General features: G+C 46.2%; 1 protein-coding gene across 1 annotated transcript in view; it reads right to left on the minus strand.

The window, feature by feature from the left end:
* The window catches only part of PHLDB2 (pleckstrin homology like domain family B member 2), a 172,597-nt gene that overhangs the window by 113,209 nt on the left and 40,574 nt on the right, over positions 1-18,814 (minus strand). The window contains exon 4 of the mRNA XM_039535539.1: positions 16,010-16,282. The gene's annotated coding sequence lies outside the window, so the exon portion shown is untranslated. The remainder of the gene's footprint in view (positions 1-16,009; positions 16,283-18,814) is intronic.

The following is an 18,814-nucleotide window of genomic DNA, read 5'->3' on the forward strand; positions in this document are numbered from 1 at the left end:
TGTACAGTATTAAATTGTTTGTTTAAAACTTATACTGTGTATATATATATATATATATATATATATATATATATATATATATATATATATATAAAATGTAGTCTTTTGTCTGGCAAAAAAAAAATCCCTGGAACTTAACCCCGCTGTCCCATTTACATTAATTTTTATGGGGAAATTGGATTCACTTAACATCGTTTCGTTTAAAGTAGCATTTTTTCAGGAACATAACTACGTTAAGTGAGGAGTTACTGTATATTTTTTAAAATAATGTAAAAATGTGAGGGCTGTGGGGTGTGGCTGGTGATGAGGGGTTTGGAGTGTGGGAAGGGCTCAGGCAGAGGGTTGGGTACAGGGGTGAGGCCTGTGGGTGGCGCTGGGGATGAGGGGTGCAGGGATGTGGGAGGGGACTCAGGGCTAGGGCAGAGGGTTGGGGTGTGGGAGTGAGGGCTCTGGGCTGGGGCGGGGGATGAGGAGTTTGGGGTGCAGGCAGGCCAGAGAGGAGGACTCCCCCAGCCCTCTCCCCACCAGCAGCGAGCTCTGGGGGAGGGGCCTCCTCTTCCTCCCTTCACCACACTCACCTCATATCACTGTCAGTGCACGTGCTCCTAGGGCCCCCTTCAGGTCCAGGAAGCCCCCTTGCCTGCCCTGTGGTGGGTGCTGGGGGGGGGGGCTGCCATCACATGTGCGCCTACTCCCCTGCTGCTGCCCCTCACTGTAGCCTTACTGGGAGTGGGGGATAGGGCTGCCCTTTGTCCAGCATGGGGCAGGAGCCGTGACTGTGGGTGGGGAGGCCCCCTGTGCTGGTGGAGGGTCCTGTTGGAAAAGGGAAGGGTCTGACGGGGAAGGCTAGGTGCAGGGTCAGCCTGCCCTGGCACTAGTGGTGGGGGGGCACTAGGACCCTGCGGCGGCAGTTGATGCTGGGAGCCAGCAGAGCGGAGGCAGCGTGGAGCTGCAGGGAAGAGGCAGGGCGACTCTGGAGCTGGGGAGGTGCGAGGGGGCAGCAAGTAGGGGCCAGGGGACTCTCGGGGGAGGCATGCAGGGGTGGCATGTGGGGATGGGGAAAGAGACCCCGAACACTGGTGGAGCTGGGCCCCTGGGCCCTGAATATTGCTGGAGCCTGGGCACTGAGGGCCCATACAACTCACTACTCCAGCCCTGGCTTGTAAGTATCACCATAGTATCAAAGTGCATCACGATCTTTAATGTATTTTAATCACACTAGGTAGGGAAACACTCCTACAGAGTATCTGAGGCCCAGATTAAGTGACTTGCCCATGGTCACACATGAAGTCTAGGCAGAGCTAGGAGTTGAACCCCTCCTGTTTTGAGGATGGTCAAATGGTTAGGACCGTTGCCTATCATTCCTCTATCAGTTTTGCAACCAGCTCCCAAGCGGCTGCCTCCAGTGAGCTGATCTCTTTCCCATTCTCTCCCCATGCCTAATTTTCTCTGCTCCCAAGATTACACTTCCATTTTCTAATCATTTTAAGTAACACAGAGCCCTGTATTAGGTTAGATGCTGATCTGGGTTCCTGCCTATGCAAAAATTATTTGTGACTCATTCCTTTCCCTCCCTCCAGCTCATTCGGATGAAGTTGGGAGTAAGTCAATCAGTAAGGAGCCAAGAGGCATGACACAATATGCAACTACCTCCACTGGGAAGCAGAAAAGATGATCACTAAACCCTTCATCCTCTTTGTTTTGAGCATTTTGTGTTTTAATTGAAGTGGGAATAAAAGTCCCTCTAGACTAATTTCTACTGATGATGTGCACCATCCTACAGATCAGCTGAGGTGCTTTTGCCGACAGCCTTTAAATGTGCACTCGTGAGGGAGGGTGGGAGGTCTCAGTAGATGATCCCTAGAAGTGAAATTTGTTCCCTCTGGTAATTCAGATTGGTTTACTTTCAGAACATTATGCAAGATTCTTATTTCAGAAAGCCTGAAGTCTGGCAGCATCTAAACTTTGGAGTCATATTCCAATCTTAGGCATCTTGTTTTTTCCCGATAGAGGTCATTAAAAAGCAAACAAACAAATATATAAATTAATCACTCACCTCCACCACTCTTGGTGCTTTCACAAACATCCAAAGTATTAAAAAGCCAAGGACAAACATCCAGAAAATACACATCTCATGCAAAATCACCTAAGACTAAAATAACACTCGGCCAAGGTAATAACCACCCACCATCTAACTACCTCACAGGTCTCAGCCCACTTCCTCAACAAAAGCCTGAAACAAATGTGCACTCTGCTAGACCATATGGGGGAAGAGGGAGAGGAGGAGGAGCATTTCCTGCCAGCTTTCTAACTAGTTAGGGCTGTAGCCTAGGGGTGGAGAAGCCAGCTTCTAACCTCTGCCCGCTCTGTAACCAATTGAAGGACAAGGCCAGCTTCAGCAACTGGCATCCTGGCATGTGACGTGAAGACACCACCCGGAAAGCTCCTTTCCTGAACATAGCTGTCATCAGGGATACCTAGTGCCTGGCTCAGATGGATCCTGTTCTTCTCTTCCTCTCTTCGGGGCCCTTCTTGCTCTGAGCATGTGGGACACTGAGACCCATTCCAGGTTTAATGGAGCTATATAAGGGGCATTTCACTGTTGTGATTCCCGCAATAATCGTGGGAATATAATGCAATTTCCCATTCAACACTGTTACATAAAACACCTTTGTAACATTGTCAGGGATGCACCCTGGATAACTGGTCCTTCCTTTAGCATTGCTGCATCACTTGATTATTGGGAACCCCCATCTGTAAGAGTAACTGGGTGTCCCTAGAGCCTCATCTCGCACCCGCAAGGACAGGGGCTGCAGTGCTTCTGTCCAAGGAGGCCTATTATCAAAGGGGAATCAGAGCTTACTGCAGGGAAAGTAAGCCTATTACTAGTGAAGATTCTAAGTTACCTCCATGGGCTTACAGGAACTAGGTTTTCTTACTTTCCACTTTGTTCAATAGTTGAGACTTTAAGTGGCAACACCTGCGCACGCTCCAGTGAACGATCTTCTCAGGTCTACTTGCAGGCTGTGCAGATTGTGTACACAGGAAGTGAGTATATTCTTTCTGATCCAGTTCATACCAAGGGCCATGATCCTGCACACTGTAAATGAAATTCTCACTGCCTAACATAGAATTAAGCCTAAAGACAGCAATAAAATAATCCAGAATATCACAAGAAATTAAGACTCAGAAACTTTTAACAATTTATACGATTTTTTAATATATAAGACGTTGTACAATTTTTACTTTAAAGGACACTGAAATCTGAAAAGGGAAGTCATGAATGGCTTCTCTTCCTTTCTTCGGACCTGGTTGCAAATTCCATGTATATTTTTCCTAACCTGACTACCTGTAGTTTTTATTCCTCGAAACATTAACTCAGCATTCATGACCAACCTTACAACACAGCAGAGCACCAAGCGTGTGTGCATGCTGGAGGGAAGAGAGAGCGAGCAGGGGAGAGAAATGGTAAGAAAACCATTTCAAACTCCCTGGGGATTATTCTAAGCAGTGACAGGGGGAAAATCCTTTAAAAATGATGAGAAATAAATTATCTTGGCAATGCTAAATATATATTCAGCAGCTATGTGAAAATAGCCACACTAAAAATAGTAGTTGCCATTATAAGCCAAATAATTAGGGAATATAAAAAGGAAAAAGGGCAGTAGTGGATCCATATGATAATTTTACTTCTGAATTATTTAATTGTTAACTTGCTTTTAGGATTTACAAGTTTATGGAGGAAAAGTGTACATTTATATCGAATGCTTCAGTTTTACAGCTCTCTTCTTCTCCAAGTGGAAGTTCCAGCCCCCACACACCTCCTTATTTTCTAGATTCAGAAATCTTGGCAGTGTAAGTTAAAATGCAGCAAGTTTCTGTTAAACATTACTTCATGCTTCTGGCATTAATGTAATAGAAGTCTGCATTGGGACAAGAGGGAGAAGCAATGAAAGCTGATTTCCTGGCATGCAGTAGAAATCCTGAGAAAATTGAGATCTGCCACTAATTTTAACAGCTGCATGGCTGCTTCACTCTATATGAATACATAGTTACATAGCTCTTTATTATACCAAGAGGAAAACACAGAGACACTTCAAGAGGCAAAAAACCTAATTCCGCCATAGGTTTGTTGCTGTAAAGATCCCATTTTACTACATGGTCCAACTGATGTGGATCCAGTAGCAAAATGAGGACAGTAACATGTATGAAATTAAGCAGCAGGCTGCAACTTTTATTAAACTTTAGCACAGGGGAGAGGGCGCTACTTATCCATCATCCAACCTGTCCTATACTAAGCATTTAATTGGTTCCAGTGCAGGGGTTACAGGGCTCCTTACCAGGGGTGCTGGAACAATTTTTTTAGTGGGGGTGCTGAGAGCCACTGAACCAAACTGTAAACCCTGTAATAAACTGTTCCCTATAATGGGAACCACTTCAAGCCAGGGGTTGCGGCAAAACTCCCAGCACCCCAAGTTCCAGCACCTATGCTCCTTGCCATACAACCCTTAATTCAGCATGGGCTATTCTCAGTCTACCCCCAGGACTCAGCACTTTGAGTCCTAGCAACCTCCCCACATCCTCCCCTCTCCCCACCCGCAAGGGGGACAGAGGGTGCTGAGGAGTGAGACCCTTGGCCTGCGAGGGCCACAGGATCTGACCTCAACTTGCAAAGGCCACAAGGTCTGACCCTATCCTAGGAGCCCAAAGCCCATCACCAAAATCCCAGGTCTTTTACCTCTGGGAACTGTTCATTTTATCCTTTTAACTGCACAGGCAACTGGCCACAAGTTGCGATGAATTAACAACTCAACCCAAGTACCTCAGTTAGGTACAAAGCATGTTCCTACTTAACCCACTGTGACTCAAAGGTGCTGCAAGGAAGATGTAAAACTCCCTGGTCCTCTGCCAATTGGACTATTAAAGAAAAAATTCTTCCTGACCCCACCACAATAGGCTATTGGTTAGACCCACAGCATCTATCAGGCCAGGTTCTCATTCCTAGTTCAGGGTGGGGCTTCTGGAATAGAGCCGAAAGAGGCTCCACCTGGCCCCCACTGCAGGTTAAATCCTGGGAGCTGGGGAATGCTGGCCCATGGGTACCAGAGACTCTGGGGAGAGAGGAGCTACCTGGTGTCCCTCAGTGTCTCCTTCTCTTGCTGCTAGTACTGTCCCCTTTCGTCACTGGCCTCATCAAGTTCCCCAACCCTGTTGAGGGATGTGGGTGGCATTTAGCAAAGCTGGAGATGTCAGTACAGGTCATTAAGGCTAGGTAAATACCTAAACAAACTATTCTGCATACTCAGTTAAATAAAGCCCAAAAGCCTCTTTCCCAGAATTTGCAACCTCTTGTATTCAATTTCTGCAAATGTCATTTGTAGCTACGTTCACAGAAGCAGAAAGCAAATATGTATGTGAACAAATATTTACTCAGAAAAAGTGATACAGCAACCACTTTGAAAGCTCTAAGTGAGCATGGGAATCATGCAATCAGGGATCAGAAATGATAGTATGTGTTTTAGATCTGGGGTTCTCAACCTTTCCAGACTACTGAACCCCTTCAGGAGTCTGATTTGTCTTGTGTACCCCAGGTTTCACCTCCACTTAAAAACTACTTGCTTACAAAATCAGACATAAAAATACAAATGTGTCACAGCACACCAGTACTGAAAAATTGCTCACTTTCTCATTCTGTCTGTATGAAATTTTAGTTTGTACTGACTTTGCTAGTGTTTTTTATCTAGCCTGTTGTAAAACTAGGCAAATATCTAGATGAGTTGATGTACCCGCTGGAAGACCTCTGTGTACCCTGAGGGGTACGCATACCCCGGTTGAGAACCAATAATTTAGATCAGTGTTTCTTAAACTGGGGTCGCCGCTTGTTCAGGGAAAGCCCCTGCTGGGCCGGGCTGGTTTGTTTACCTGCCCCGTCCGATCACGGTTCCCACTGGCCGCGGTTTGCGGTCCCAGGCCAATGGAAGCGGCGGCCAGCACATCCCTCGGCCCGTGCCACTTCCAGCAGCTCCCATTGGCCTAGAGCAGCGAACCGTGGCCAGTGGGAACCGCGATCGGCTGGACCTGCGGCCACGGCAGGTAAACAAACCGGACCAGTCTGCCAGGGGCTTTCCCTACACAAGCGGCAACCCCAGTTTGAGAAACATTGATTTAGATGACAACTCACAGCACAAATGACAGTGAATACTTGGAAGTCCCTGTCACAGCAAATAGTTCTTTAGCATTAAATAAGACAAAATATGGTTCCATACATTGAATAATTATCAATTACATTTGTAAAGAGCAGAGTCTATTTGTGGATAATTAAACATTTTAAAAAGCTACATTCACTGAGTGAAGTGTTCAGTGTGAATAGTTTGCCCAGTGCTGCTGCTCATAATGGCTGGTATGACAATGTTCACATAAATGGTTCTTTACTCTAACCATGAAAAAGAAGAAAAAAAAATCAACAATTGTTCATTGTTCCCTTCTTTTCTCATTTCATGCCCAATCTGTGTTCCACCTGGTTCTCAGGCACCATATGGTCCAAATCACAAGTCATGTTACAGTAGCCAAGATTCTTACGTATTGATGCAAAGGAAGGAAAAAGTGGTGCATGTACTTTAGCTTGAACCCTATTTTTCGATGTAACAGATTATTGGCTGATGTTTCCATAGGGTAACCAATAGGTGCTAGGAAACTAATTTTTGGAACCCCAAATTCTGATGTTTCTATTTTGGCAAATCATCTTACTCTCCAGAGAGTCTTTCCTAGTCTGAAGGACTGATTGCCTCACCTGCCTATTTGTGCATGAGATCAATAGAGTGAAGACAGCAGCTTTTTTTCTGTCATGTTATCTTCAGTCAACTATTCATGTATGTGTTATGCTGGAAAGTGTTAATGGTTGCCATCAGTCACAGACACGGTTAAAGTAGATATTGTATTAAGCTCCTTTAATTCACGCTAAATGGAAGAAGCAATTAAATGCCCTTATATGTTACAATAGCCATGCACTAGCCAGCATGGTCAGGCCTCAGTAGAATCTAAGCTATGTGGGCTGAAAGGTTTCCCTGGGTACTGACTGCATAATACAGAGACTGGAGCACTGATCTATATGAGAAAAAAAAAGCAACCAGAAAGCAAGGAGAATGCTTCCAGATGAGAAGAGAAACAACGATGAACAAGTCCTTGGAAGGAAAATGAAAGACAAAGCTTCTTCTGGGCACTCACTGGAAAGGCAGACTTGGATTTCTGGACAAGGAAACTGCTTCATATGTGTTACTTCTGAGTTCAGGGAAAGGGACTATTTATATGTAAATATAAATGTATATGTAAATTAATGGGATTGCACAAAAAAGGATACCTGACTCCTATCATGAATTTCTCCTCCTAATGGAAACAACCCAGCAGGGCCTTAAATATTGGAGAACTATTTGGGACAAAAAGGGACAATAATATAATTAACTACACTTTTGGCCACACAGCGATTTGCTGCTTTTTAATTACAAAGCCAGGGCCTTTATTCGATCAGTTATCTCCCACTATTAAGCTCAGCATTTTTTCTATATTTAGTACTAATTTCAATAGGATCGGAGGCTCCGCTTACAGCTTCTCCTAATTTTCCATTGTAATTGGCTAGACGGGATGTGTATGTATTTAGATTATAGCATTTTGCATAGATTTTTGAGTAAAACTTGAGCTTCAAGATAACAAGGTACTGGATGGCTGTGGGGAAAGACAAGTCTTCCCCCTTTGAGAGCAACTCCTCTTTAAAAACAATGATGTCCCATGATTTTTAGACTATTGGCAAATGCTGCCAACTTTTTTTTTTCCATAAGCTTGACTACATGGAAGTGGTGGGGGGCCTTCGTTAGGTGTATTTGGACTGGCAAAAAGCCTCAGGAACTGGTGAAGAAAACCACAAAGCAGTAAATCCAGAGAAGTGTCCTCACATTTCATCATCTGTCACAAGGTATCTTAGGCCTTGTCTACAGTACAAGACTATTTCGAATCTACTTAAGTCGAATTTGTGGATTCGACCTTATGAAGTCGAATTTGTGTATCCACACTAAGGACACTAATTCGAATTTCTGAATCCACATTAACAGGGCCGGCATCGACTTTGGAAGCGGTGCACTGTGGGAAGCTATCCCACAGTTCCCGCAGTCCCCGCTGCCCATTGGAATGCTGGGTAGAGCTCCCAATGCCTGCTGGGGGAAAAAATGTGTCGAGGGTGGTTTTGGGTAACTGTCGTCATCGAACCGTCAATCACGCCCTCCCTCCCTGAAAGCGCCGGCGGGAAATCTGTTCGCGCACTTTTCTGGTCAGTGACAGCGCGGACGCCACAGCACTGCGATCATGGAGCCCGCTGCGATCATCGCTGCACTTATGGCCGTTGTCAACTCCTCGCACCTTATCGTCCACCTCTTCCACGGTCAGCTGCTGAGAAATCGGGCGAGGAGGCTCCGGCAGCGCGGTGAGGAGAGTGGTGCAGACCTCTCAGAAAGCAGGGTACGCTGGGCAGTGGAGATCATGGTGGCAATGGGTCAAGTTCATGGTGTGGAACGGCGATTCTGGGCCCGGGAAACAAGCACGGACTGGTGGGACCGCATAGTGCTGCAGGTCTGGGATGACACAGAGTGGCTGCGAAACTTCAGGATGCGTAAGGACACTTTCCTTGAACTGTGTGACTTGCTGTCCCCTGCCCTGAAGCGCCAGGACACCCGGATGCGAGCAGCCCTGAGTGTGCAGAAGTGAATGGCCATAGCCCTCTGGAAACTTGCCACGCCAGACAGCTACCGGTCAGTAGAGAACCACTTTGGCGTGGGCAAATCTACCGTGGGGGTTGCTGCAATTCAAGTAGCCCACGCAATCGTTGAGCAACTGCTCTCAAAGGTAGTGACTCTCGGAAACGTCCAGGTCATCATAGATGGCTTCGCCGCGATGGGATTCCCAAACTGCGGTGGGGCTATAGATGGGACTCACATCCCTATTCTGGCACCAGCCCACCAGGCCAGCCAGTATATTAACCGAAAGGGCTACTTTTCAATGGTGCTGCAAGCACTGGTGGACCATAGGGGACGTTTTACCAACATCTTCGTCGGGTGGGCGGGCAAGGTTCATGACGCGCGTGTGTTCAGGAACTCTGGTCTGTTTAGACGCCTCCAGGCAGGAACTTTCTTCCCGGACCACAAAATAACGGTTGGGGATGTGCAGATGCCTACAGTGATCCTCGGGGACCCAGCCTACCCGCTAATGCCCTGGCTCATGAAGCCCTATACAGGCGCCTTGGACAGTGAGAAGGAACTCTTCAACTACCAGCTGAGCAAGTGCAGAATGGTGGTGGAGTGTGCTTTCGGACGTCTCAAGGGGAGGTGGCGGAGCTTACTGACTCGCTCGGACATCAGCGAAAAGAATATCCCCGTAGTTATTGCTGCTTGCTGTGTGCTCCACAATGTCTGTGAGAGCAAGGGCGAGACCTTTTTGGCCGGATGGGAGGTTGAGGCAAATCGCCTGGCTGCTGTTTACGCTCAGCCAGACACCCATGCCGAAAGAATATCCCAGCGGGAAGCGCTGTGTATCCGGGAGGCTTTGAAAGCAAGTTTCCTCAGAGAGCAGGCTAACCGATGACTCTCCACTTGATTTTAAGAGACGCTGATCCTGGGCCTGTGTCTCTATGTGTTGAGTGAGATCTGCAGTTACATACCCCGTTCTCCAAGTTTCCCCCACTTCCCAAACACGTTTTAAAACAAATTAAATGGAACAGTTATTGTTAATAAATCTTTCTTTTACTTTGCATTTCTGTTCTGGGTTTGAAACATGGATGCATACTGTGCTGGGTACGGTGTGCACTGATGTACAGACCGCTTGTACAATACAGGACGGACAGCCTCCTGCTCCTACATAGGTCTCTGGGGTGGGGGACGGTTTCAAGTGGTTGTGCATGTAGGGGTGGGTTTGCTGGAAGGGGCGAGTGGGGCCGTCTTTGGATAGGGATTTGGATGCAGGCTCTGGGCTGTGGGTTTGGGCGTAGGAAGGGGTGATGGGTGTGGGGGAAGGGTGAGTATCTGTCCGTGGATGAGGGCTCTTGTTGGGGCTCAGGGCAGCGGAGAGGATCGCGCCTACGGTGGAAGTGCATGGTAAGGGCAGCATGCCTTAACATTAGGGGGTGGCAGGCGCTAGGACCGTGGACAAGCGTACACATCACAGAATGACCCGGGGCAGCATACACCACACAGAGTGACCCTGGTGACTACTGACTGCAGTCTGTGTGTGCCCTGCAGTTGATCCTGCCCCCGATACTCTGTACCCTGTTAATGTAGGCTATCCCGTGCAATTATAAATCCCTGCCCCCCATACACACAGTCTTGTGACACGAAAGACGTGACGGAAAGAGTGAACAACAGCAAACAGCTTTTATTAATCTACTACATAGTGGGGTGATGAAACTTGGATTTTGGACTGGGTGATCCTGTAAGGGAAGCGCTTCTACACAGTTATAGCGTCAGAGGTGTGTGGTACATTAGCGCTCAGCTGTGGTGCAGTGACAGTTCTCACGGCCCCTACCGCCCCTCCGTCTTGTAATTTTAGGTGAGGAGAGGACAGGACTTCTTGGCGTTGGAGGGTGGTTGCAGATACAGTGCAGGGGGGCTCTCTCCTCCTGCCTGCGATCCTGCAGAACATCAACAAGGCGCCGGAGCGTGTCCGTTTGCTCCCTCATTAGCCCAAGCAGCGTTTGAGTCGCCTGCTGGTCTTCCTGCCGCCACCTGTCCTCCCGTTCGCTGTATGAGCGCTGCTGCTGAGAGAGGGTCTCCCTCCAGTGGCTCTGCTGGGCTGCCTCGGCTCTGGAGCAGGCCATCAGTTCCGCGAACATCTCGTCCCGAGTCTTTTTATTTCGCCGCCTAATCTGAGCCAGCCTCTGCGAGGGGGATGCCAGGGCAGTCCGGGAAAGAGCAGAAGCTGTGTGATGGGAAACAGTAAGTGATTTCCTTGAACAGATACATGTTTGCGAACAGTGAACACAGTGTAGTCAGTTTCTCTGAACAAGACCATACAGGGCACCAAGTTCCACGAGATCTCAGGACAAGTTCGAGATTTCGGAATACGCTCTCATTGGCGGCGCCATTGCACAGGAGAGCGGACAAGCGGGGAGAGACAGCTGAATCCGTCTTGCAGACAGTCCTGGTAAGCCTTAAAGTAGATAATGCTTATCATTTAGTGGATAGCTGTGCTCTCCTGCTAAAGGCAATCTGTAAAGCAGAAAGGCTGAGCCTTTTCCAGCCCCTCCCGCCAGTGCACGGGAAAGATCAATGTATGCTTGTTCTCTGTGGCCTCCAGCACGTGGCTGTTAAGCGAGGGTCGTTGTTATGCAACCTAATTTAAAACCATTAACAGTAGTAACAATACACTAATTGCCCTACTTAGATGCAGCCTGTCCAGAACGACATCACCCTGAGGCAGGTCACTCGGAGTCAGAGAGAGCGGATGCTAAGGGAAGCCCTGCACAGACCAGGACCATATGCAGCAATGCTGGTGGAGGCGATGGTTCCTATGTACATTAGGATGTCCTGGCGCGGAAGAGTGTGCTTCCACAGAGCACCCAACAAGGCACCTCTCCCCAGGAACCTCCTGTGGAGGCTTTTCGAGCTGCTCTCTGAGACCTTTTTTGAACTGTCCCAAGAGGATTATTGCTCTATTCCTATATGTGTGGACCTACTTTTTCTATAGTTTGAGATTTAAAATTTTTTATATAGTATTTCTATTTTTTATATACCTGTTTTTTAAAAAATAAATGTTTCCCTGTTTGTAGCACTTACCGCCTGATCCTTCCCCTGATTCTGAGTCCGTGTTAATGGGCAGGGAGGGTTGGTAGGGGATCTCTGTGAGGGTGATGAAGAGATCCTGGCTGTCAGGGCAAGCGGTATTGTGTTCGCTGTCGCCTGCGCTGTCCTCCACAAACCCTTCCTCATCTTCCCCATCAGCGAACATCGCCGAGGAACTGTCCAGGTACACTATGCCATCGTCAGAGTCCACGGTCACTGGTGGGGCAGTGGTGGCAGACCCACCGAGAATGGCATGCAGTGCCTCGTAGAAGCGGCATGTCTGGGGCTGTGCTCCGGAGCGTCCGTTTGCCGCTCTGACTTTTTGGTAACCTTGTCTCAGGTCCTTCACTTTCACGCGGCACTGCATCGCATCCCGGCTGTATCCTTTGTCTATCATGGCTTTGGAGACCTTCTCGAAGGTCTTTGCATTCCGCTTGTTGGAGCGCAGCTCCGAGAGCACAGACTCCTCGCCCCACACAGCGATCAGATCCATGACTTCCCGGTCAGTCCATGCTGGGGACCTCTTTCTATTCTTGGATTGCCCGGACTCCTCTGCTGGAGAGCTCTGCATCGTTGCAGGTGCTGCGGAGCTCCCCCCGATGTCCAACCAGGACGTCAGATTCAAAGTGCCCAGACAGGAAAAGGAATTCAAATTTTCCCGGGTCGTTTCCTGTGTGGCTGGTCAGAGCATCGAAGCTCGGACTGCTGTCCAGAGCATCAACAGACTGGTGCAGTGTGGGATAGCTCCCGGAGCTACTAAGTTCGATCAGCATCCACACCTAGCCTAATTCGAGCTAGCCATGTCGAATTTAGCGTTACTCCACCTGTCGGGGTGGAGTACCAAATTCGAACTAAAGAGCCCTCTAGTTCGAATTAAATGGCTTCCTGGTGTGGACGGTTGAGCGGTTAGTTCGAATTAACGCTGCTAAATTCGAATTAAAGTCCTAGTGTAGACTAGGCCTTAGAGGCTGCTACTAGAAAGGCCTCTAATTTCAGTTGTTTACAGATTGAATTCTTCCTTACTCCATTACTTACCTTTTTGCGGTCTTCTGTAATTAACCCATCTATACCAATCATGGTGTGACCCAAGAACTTCTTAATGCCAACTTACAAGCTGGTGTAGAACTGTGCAGGTATCTTCTGATTCTGGTACGTACTTTCTGTTTCACTAAAGACCAGGCGCCAGCTCTAGGTGCCAGCAAACCAAGTACGTGCTTGGGGCAGCACAATTTCAGGGGCAGCATTATGGGCACTTCGGAAGTTGCGCTCCCGGAGGTTTTTATTTATTTTTGCTTGGGGTGGCAAAAAAGCTAGAGCCAGCCCTGCTAAAGACTGGCCTGTGAGGTCTCCAATGAAAGCCAGTGTAACACAGGTCATCAATATCACTGTGAAATGTATGTACAGGTATTATATAAGAAATTATGTATCTGTTCCAAAAAATGGTGTTCTTTAACCTAATTGCCTTCTATGAGGAAATAACTGGGTCTGTGGATGAGGGGAAAGCAGTGGATTCCTTGACTTTAGCAAAGCTTTTGATAGGGTCTCCCACAGTATTATTGCCAGAAAGTTAAAGAAGTATGGGCTGGATGAAGGGACTATAAGGTGGATAGAAAACTGGCTATATTGTTGGGCTCAATGGATAGTGATCACTGGCTCCATGTTTAGTTGGCAGCCGATATCAAGCAGAGTGCCCCAAGGGTTGGTTTTGTTCAATATCTTCATTAATGATCTGGCGGATGGCATGGACTGCACTCTCAGCAAGTTTGTAGATGCCACTAAACTGGGAGGAGTGGTAGATACGCTGGAGGGTAGGGATAGGAAACAGAGGGACCTAGACAAATTAGAGGATTGGGCCAAAAGAAACCTGATGAGGTTCAACAAGGACAAGTGCAGAGTCCTGCACTTAGGACGGAAGAATCCCGTGCACTGCTACAGACTAAGGACCGAATGGCTAGGCAGCAGTTCTGCAGAAAAGGACCTAGGGGTTACAGTGAATGAGAAGCTGGATACGAGTCGACACTGTGCCCTTGTTGCCAAGAAGGCTAATGGCATTTGGGGCTGTATAAGTAGGGGCATTGCCAGCAGATCGAGGGACGTGATCATTCCCCTCTATTTGACATTGGTGAGGCCTCATCTGCAGTACTGTGTCCAGTTTTGGGCTCCACACTACAAGAAGGATGTGGAAAAATTGGAAAGAATCCAGCAACAAAAATGATTAGGGGACTGGAGCACATGACTTATGAGGAGACGCTGAGGGAACTGGGATTGTTTAGTCTGCAGAAGAGAAGAATGAGGGGAGATTTGATAGCTGCTTTCAATTACCTGAAAGGAGGTTCCAAAGAGGATGGATCTAGACTGTTCTCAGTGGTAGCAGATGACTGAACAAGGAGCAATGGTCTCAAGTTGCAGTGGGGGAGGTTAAGGTTGGATATTAGGAAAAACTTTTTCTCTAGGAGGGTGGCGAAGCACTGGAATGGGTTATCTAGGGCGGTGGTTGAATCTCCTTCCTTAGAGATTTTTAAGGTCAGGCTTGACAAAGCCCTGGCTGGGATGATTTAGTTGGGAATTGGTCCTGCTTTGAGCAGGGGGTTGGACTAGATGACCTCCTGAGGTCCCTTCCAACCCTGATATTCTATGATTCTAAGGTAAAAGCAGGTCCTCAAAAGGTGATATGCCTTAGACCAGCTCCTCCAGAACAGAGGTAGGAAAATTCTCTCTTGTTGGCATGTAAATTCACCATTGTAAGCTAACACAATGGTTGCCCAAGGACTTGGGGGTTGGTGTATGCTTGTCGCTACCTACACAGAGAGAGCGAGGCCTGTGAAGGCCTGGAAGGCAGAGCTTTTCCTGAGAGAGGCTGGTGGTTTCAGGCAGCTAAGCCACAGCAGGCAAAGACAAGACTCCTTCATGCTAAGGGCAAGTAGTGGTGAGATGCCTCACAATTCCAGGTACCCCTGGGGAGCATCCCACGTGGTCAGTAGCAGATTGGTGCTTTTGTGCAGAAATTGAGACCTGGAGGAAGCTTATTTAACATCTGGGGCCTGATTCTGGTCTCACATCAATCAATGGATTTACACTACCTATAACTAGCATGTGTGGTAAGAGAATCAAGTCCCTGCTGCTAACCTGAACCCGCAATCGCATCACTGAGTATTTACCAAGTTTCCAAGATCAAATGAACAAGACCAGGAATGATAAGTGCTTCAAATAATTCTCAGGTTTACTTTGACTTGAAATCAAAGAAACAGCAGCCACAAAACCATGAACAAATTTAAGGAGCCTAAAGCAATTTAACTCTTATGTCAGGCAGCCAGAATAAGTAACTCCTAATTATGATTTTTATGTTTATTTTGAGGAGCAGTGCTCAGTATTAAAAAAAAAAAAAAAGAACAGTAATAACATTCAACAGGAGACATAACATTAAGTACTACGATTATGTAGTTGAAAACGGGGCTCATTCAATAACCAGACAGGAGTGTGCTGTATTTTAAAACAAACATTTATATTTGTGACAGGGACCCCAGGGTGCAACGTGGACTGTGGGACCACTGAGCCCTCCAAATGCACCATCCTGGGTTGTCCCTCCCTGATGTCAAGCAAGTCCAACAGGCACTGCACGTACACAGCCAACTGAGTTACACGAATGATCTCTCAGCCACTCATGAACCATCAATGGAGAGGCTCCAGCCAGTTCCCTCGAGCTTTCACCCTACACCCCAGAACTGTAGCATCTTACCTTGCTCAAAGATCCGTTGGGCAGTGAAGGTTCATTAATTAGTTCACCACTGCCTCAGTGTGGAATGGACACACACTAGCTTTTGTGGCACCTTAGAGACTAACAAATTTATTTGGGCATAAGCTGGAGACCCTCAAAAGCTTATGCCTAGATAAAGGTGTTAGCCTCTAAGGTGCCACAAGGAGTCCTCATTGTTTTTGCTGATACAGTCTAACATGGCTACCACTCTGAAACCTGACACTAGCTTTTGTAACGTGAGGTGAGATTTCCCAAGCACTTCAACTGAAACCACACTGTTTTAGGTAAAATATCAAACAGATTTATTAAATACAGAAAGATAGATTGTAAGTGATTATAAGTAGCAAGCATAGAGATCAGAGTTGGTTACCTATGAAATAAAAATAAATTAGCAGTCTAAACTCTTACTTAAATAGATTAGAATCAAACAGTCTCTCACCTTAATAAATGGAACAAGCATCTTACAGTTCCTTAATACAAAGACTGGACCTCCCTCCAGCCTGGGACCAAACTACCTCGTTCAAAGACTTTGTCTTCCAGACGATCTTTCAGGTGTTGAGGTTGGGGGAGGGAGGCAACTGATGATGTCACCGTCTCTCTTTATATATCTTATTCCAGCTGCTAGAAATATGCTTGGTATGGTGTGTGGGTCAGGCAGTCTCCCGATTGGTCAAGCAGTCTCCATTGCATATGTGCCTTCTCTAAGGAGCTTCTGGGATATTGAGATATGTTGTGAGAATCCACTAGCACATAAAGCGCTACTTCATAACTTCACATACAATGATAGTACATACAATCCAACAGAAAATTAATGTTCAGCAGATCAAGACTTTTAAAATGATACCTCACAAGGCATTGCATTGTACAAAACACACCAATCATATGACAGTGGTGAATATGGGGATTTCAGGGTGCTATTCTGAGGTATAAAATGCCACAATGTTCATCTTATTTCTTGTGGCAAATCTCTTCCCTTGCATGCATATAGGGCAATCTAAAGCAAGAGGAAGCTTCTCTTTCTGCCTTTTTTTTTTTTTTAAATCAGTTCTATAGGGATTTACCGCTTCTCATTTTGGATTTCCTGCCTTGTACCCTGGGGAAGCAATATGTCATGAGAAATAGCAGATGCTACATTGCTGACTTGTTTTCATATCAATAGGCCACATTCAGTCCTGATGTAACTCTGTTTAAGTCAATGTCTCATTCACCTGCCAACAGCAAGATGTAGTTTTAGACTTGTCACAAAACATTTATTGCTCACCCCATTAGTGTAAGTGAAACCCCTTTCATTTGATATTACCATTCTGGAACAAATTAAAGAGGGTTAGATTAGCCCATGTTTTATTATGGAACCCTTTTCCTAGTTCCTTTGGCCAGGACCCTTGCGTTGGGTTTTTCTTTTTAGTGTGAACGGGAAAAGGAGTCAAGAAGTGAAGGGGAGTGGATGACTATGTTCAGAAAAAATAAGAACTGAGTGGAAACTTTTCCCCAAATTAAAATCAAACCCAAAACATTTTTAGACATTTGAAAATCTCTCTTTTAAATGTGTTTTTGCACTTCCTGCAAGCCAGGACTAGAATAAGAAACAGCACAGTCCACCTTCAGTGACCATTCATGGGACCATCCAAAGTCAGTTGCTTAGTAGCTATGACCGTTAACTAAAGGTGGAACGCAGTTGTGCTGGAAACCACATTATATCAGCGGGATACATTAATGTGAGAGGAGCTGTCTATGGAAGGTATGGTTTGATTGTCTTTGTTGGGTTGGAATATTTGGACAAAAAATGTTCCTCCGATTATTGAGACCTAGCCAGCTACTACTGGAACTCCATTGAGATCCTATTTTTAACAGGCTGTACAGAACCTACCTCTCAAATAGGTCCAGATTCTGCCCTGACTTATAGTTTAACAACCCTACTGATCAGGTGAAAGTCAAGGCAGAATTTAGCTAATGGGGAGAACACTGTGCCACAATCTATTGACTTTCTCATGCAAAGAGAGAAAGTGGTGGTAGCATTTAATGAGGTAGGGCTCAGTGTAGTGACAAGAGTATGCAGGAAACTTTGTGAAAAGTAGCTCCCTCGTAATCCAAGAGCTGGGCTGAGATTAATAGTGGTCAGATTAACTGAGCAACCTGAAAAAAAGGCAAACCTCCAAACCAAAGTACCAAGACTGGCTGTCCCAAATTCAGCCAAGAGAGTAGCACCCACTTCTTGCACTATTGGGTTTTATCCTGACCAGGCCATTGCATTTACTTGAAATCAATTTTCCTTTACCTCTTCTGGTAATATGTGTGAAAAAGGCTCACTTGTTGGACTGTGGGTGGAAACAGAAATGCTATCATTGCAGCATTGGGGAGAACCACAATATTGTTATCCCTGAGCATTTAGCAAATGTTCAAGGTCTTGCGAGTCATTTCTGTTAAGAGGAGAAATTGATGGATAGAGTCAGGTAATTCTTTAATTCTTTTCAAATAAACTGAATTGTATGTACAAAGTACTGTTTTGCTGAACACAGTAGATATCAAACAGCTGGATACTCTTCCTTTGCTTAAAGTTCAAAGGCTCTTTTTAGACAGTTCTTTTCCCAAAAAAGCTTGTGCTTTCAGCTTTTTCTCAAGGACACACTACAAGTGTTTCTCTGCCTGTCCTTGAGGTTTCCTTGCTGTTTTACCTAACCTCCCTGTGTTTTCATTCAGTCCCAGTAAACCCTTCCACTCACATATCTATCATGTCTTGCATGTGGCCTGTAGTTTGGGCAGTGGCTTCTAATGTTTCAGCTATCTATTCCATAAAAGGGGTTTACTAGCTTTTCACATGCATCTTATTTATGCTTTCAAGCTTCATTATGCTTTCCAACTTCAACAACATTTCATCCAACGCGCAGCCTGATGTTTAACAAAAATCTATTCCAGACATGCATTTTGGTGTCCAGACAAGCAATTATGATTATGTACCTTAAAACTACTTTAACAATGAAGAAACTAATGTCCACAGATTAACAAGTTTCCCCCCCCAAACACAGAAACTGCTCCATATACTTGATAGCACAACAGAAGACGTCCATTTGCAGTTGTGACCCCTCTCCTCTAGCTTCATGGAAGAAAGAGACCCTGCATTGAAAAGCTCCAGGGTCCTGCTGCTTCTGACAGATTTCGTTTTAAATAGTCCTCTTTTCCTTAAATCTGCTAACAGCCTTTTCTCTCAAATGCCTGACTAGCCTAGGTGTGCACCCCATGAAGTCCA

This window comes from Mauremys reevesii, linkage group 1 (genome assembly GCF_016161935.1).
Source record: "Mauremys reevesii isolate NIE-2019 linkage group 1, ASM1616193v1, whole genome shotgun sequence".
Taxonomy (NCBI): domain Eukaryota; kingdom Metazoa; phylum Chordata; order Testudines; family Geoemydidae; genus Mauremys; species Mauremys reevesii.